Source organism: Bidens hawaiensis, unplaced genomic scaffold (assembly GCF_021521415.1).
Source record: "Bidens hawaiensis isolate Kalapana, Puna unplaced genomic scaffold, B.hawaiensis_p1.1 tig00016505_1, whole genome shotgun sequence".
Classification (NCBI taxonomy): Eukaryota; Viridiplantae; Streptophyta; class Magnoliopsida; order Asterales; family Asteraceae; genus Bidens; species Bidens hawaiensis.
Window position 1 is genome coordinate 290780 of NW_027492516.1, and position 4622 is coordinate 295401.

The window sequence follows — 4622 nt, forward strand, 5'->3', positions numbered from 1 at the left end:
CGAAATGGGTCAGGTCAGAACATGTTTCAGATTAGAACAGTGTCGGGTCGAAAAAGGATTTGGATCAAAACAGGTTGGATTAAAAAATTATCTATTTGAAATTATTTTATACTTCAGCTTTGCTTCTTGATTTTCGCCGCCGGTTACATGCGTACTGCCTTTGCACGAATTACACGTCTACATTCGGGTTATGTATGCATTGTCATCAGGCGAACCATGTGCTGACACTGATTATGCGGTTGATTCAGGTTGCACTTCCACTCCGCCGCACCGCGTCGGCATGAAGCTAGTTTTATTAAAAGTTTCAGCTACTCTGCTAAACACCTAAATATATCTAAAAATATACAACTAACAGCTACCAGTAACAGCTACCAGCTTCCAGTTACCAACTAACAGCTAGTTTTGCCAAACATACCCGAATACGAGGAAGTAGGCCTAAGATAGTAGAATATGAGTGGCAGTGGACCCTAGATGTCAAATCCAAAGGACTCGGTTATTCTCACATACTCATGTCATCATTGTTGGTTAGATTATGCGAAGGAATTGATTTGGTTTCACTATTATACTAGAAATCTGCAAATACATAAAACAGCACATTATCCCATGTCGATTTGTTTTGACTGTTGAAAAAACGATGTTCACATGGATGCAAATCAACTTCATTGAGATCACAATTGGATCAAATGGGGAACGTATTCTTTTTAGTAGTTGAAAACACATATCCAAAGGTATTTAAAACTATTGGCCAAAGAGAAAAACAACAAAACTAGAATATGCTTCATGCTTTGTATATGCACAAATGAATGTACTAGGTATTAGAACATAACTCGTAACCCGATCCGTCTACCATCGGTGGAATTTAATGATGAAAAGTCCATGGCTGATACAATATGAAAAGTTCAACCATAATATATTAACATTGAACCATATACACATACAACATACAAGTGTTATCCTAAAATAATGGAACAATACTAGGAACACTAATTAAGTTACAAACAATTCAAATACAAATTTCAAATTATAAAGAATTGGGCGGGGCCAATGGTTTACACATCATGTACAGACAGGGAACAGATGGTAAACAGATCGGGTATGGATCAGGTTACGAGTTATGTTCTAACACTAGGCTGTCAATAACGTATCCCTTCAATTAGGTTATATTCCCCGGGATGAAGCATCATTAATCGATTGCAAGCAACCAACTAATCCATGATGAACCTACTCAACCCTAAATTCAAATTCTTGTCTCGTATGTAACTTGCCATGTGACTTCTAGGTGTCCATTAGCAATTAACATGCATGCATGGGGATATCCAACATATTATAATTGGTTGGCATTCATGAACTCATGCCTCAGTTATATTTTTTACCATGCAATAAGTTTTATTCGAGATATATGTATATTTATTTGTTAAAGGTTGCTTGTTCAAGATTTGTTCTTTTTTTAAGCTGCATTTAAAAAAATTTGTAAGAAAATTGAAATAAAGGTTACATACTAAATGATTATAAAATAGATTTAAGTTTTAATTACAGAATTGCGCTATCCTTCGGGTTTAACCGAACTTAATTTTGTAAGAATTGAGCTCGTGTATGTTTGGTTCTAGGCATTTACTTGAAACAATGATGAGCGTGTTGAAAAATTAAGTAAAAATGTGTTTTTTTACTAATGCAAGGATGAATAAGAAATTTGATGTTTGAAATAAACTATACTATGTTACTAATCATGTCATGACCTATAACAATCTATTCTTAATAAATTGAATGTTTCATATGACCTCTTAAGGATGTCTTATAAAATCTAAAAAGACCGTTTTTATTACTATTAATAATTATCTCACTTAAATTCTTGTTTATGACATGACTAGTGGCATGGATGTTATCGTTTGTGTGATTATGAATGTTCATTATATATATGTAGAGAAAGCCATAAGTTTTAGTGTTTCACTACGAATCACAACAACTGAAGACATCTTAGTATATTTCTTTCTTTCAAGATAAAGTTAGAGGTAAGGAGTACCCTCTAAATTTTATATTCAACATTCCAAATTCTAATAAACTAATTTGCCAAATGTAACCTCGGGCGTATGACATTCTCTGACAGTACATACTGCTTTGGTTGTTGTATACTGCAAGATATATGCGTTGTCTAAGCCTTATCGCACAATCTGTTTTAAAAGACATGTGTTGAACACGAATCCTAAGCCACAAGAACGTATGACCAACAATTTGATACTTGCTTTAATATCATTCCAAAGTTTACGTAGGAGACAAATATTTCTTGAATTAAACAACCCTAGATTGAATTGAATACTAATTTATAACTAGGAACTTAAATGCCCTTTTTATATTATAAAACGTAACATTTTTTTTTTCAAAATAGTAATTTACATTATCTGTCTCAAGACAATTTCATAAAATCTTGTATCAGCCACAAGGTCTTATCGTGCCTAAGGATTTGTCAGCCTTTCAACTTCTACCCCTCATAACCATCCCTACTCCTATTACATCTATTTTTAAAAATACGTTAGCAGATGTTGGAGAATCACGTCAGCAGAAACAAGACATTATATTTTGGCAACAATAAAACTCATTTAACCATATATGATTAACGCCAACAACACAAAAAAAAATTTATAAACGCTGATGATGATCTAGATCTCATACAGGTTGATGATGATCTTGACCATATATAGCATGATGATCCATACATAACATATGATGATTGTGCCCCAATTGTTAGTAATTTCAATGGTGTCACACCCCAAACTAACGAAGGAACATGAGAGAGCGTAACAATATTTGTATCATAGCTCAAAGACATTAAAGTAATAAAACGTTAATATCTAAATTTATTTATTCACAACAATCGTACAAAAATAGTTCAAATGAAAAATAAATAAATACAACATTTAAACTTTATAATTTTTATCATAAAATCCAAATCTATGTCTTCACTTTAAATCACTTTCTATAATAACCTGCATTTCGCGTAAAAATAATTTGTCAACAACACATATTAAATGAGTAACCACATTTTAATAATAATAATAATAGCAATGGGAAAATAGACAATCCTTTGCGCATGTGAATGACATCAATATTAACGTAAACAAATATATGTGCCTTTTCGATCATGTCACTAGAATATGGAAATGTCTACTCGGACGAATTCGCAACCAATAATAAACAACATAAAGTAAAAGTGTCATTTCCCCTCGAACCAAATGGTGTTGAGTTACTCCGACGAGGTATGATCATACTATGAAGATAAGGATGAGGATGACATACCAACCAACCATAAAAGCAATAAACCCATAATTTGTATAGCAACTAACAACTAATCGAGCAATATCACAACCACACAAATAATTGAATTGTGTTTGAGTATAATAGTATATTAATATTAGTTTCAGATGCATAATGCCCTCAAAAATAGAGAAAACGGGATGTGATTACTCACCTTAATGGCGGTTAAGGCGCTTAAAATGAACAAGTTAGCTAGGCCCTCGAGGAGTCTCGGCGATAAATCCTAATAATAACGGTGCAACTAAAATGAATAAACTAATCATAAAAACAAACAAGACTTGATAATAAAGGTTTATAATGGGTTTGGGATTTTTAAGGCGTTAAAATAAGTTTTATGTTAATTTTATAAAAGTCAAAATAAAAAGTAAATGGTCTAAATATTATTAGGAATTTCCTTTTGAGGTATAATAAAATATTAAGTATAAATTTACTTAAATGGTTTGTTTAGATGAGTAAAACATTTTTAGTTTATTTAATTACTAAAATTATATTAGGTTAAATCGAGAATATATATATATATATATATATATATATATATATATATATATATATATAGGCTAAGTATAAAATGAAAACTCACTTGAATTGTGAAAATTTTAGAAACCAATTCTCAACCACATGTTTTTAATTAATGTTTAAATCTTATGGTCCACAATTAAAATGAATAAAAAATGTAAGTATAAATATAACTTTTTCTCTCTCCTGAAAACATATATAAAAATTAGTAAAAAATGTTAAAAAATAGCAAAACATTTTTTTTTGATGTTTCGATGTTTTGTATTAAATGTTACAACATATATTACATGTAACAAAAAAAAAACCGATGTTACGTAGGGTTTTCGCGGGTTTTCACAACTCAGATAAGTTTTCATTTATAAACATCGAGTAAAACCTTTGATCAAGCATCTGATTTCGATCTAAATTGTAAGGCCCCATTCCCGGTAACCCTACTTTGGTGTTGGATTTACTCATAAACACAGTTTTAAACTCAGAGTAAATTAAAAACTTTGCGGAATAATTTAAAACTTCAAACATCACATTACAAAACATTCATTCTTGTCTTAACATACAAATTGTCTTTTCATAAATAATTAATTAAAATGGTCATGACACTTCATCATGGATGCCAGCCTCTTCAGTCTATGCCCTGTGTCCCTCCTTAAGCCAGCTGTCTCGACCTATTTGCCTGCGTGCATACTAAAAGTCAGCTACGCTGAGTGAGTTCTAGTTAATCATTTAACATACAATACATTCATATCCTTACTCATACGCATCCGAAGATACGTATTCATACCTTATTTACTCTTACTTCT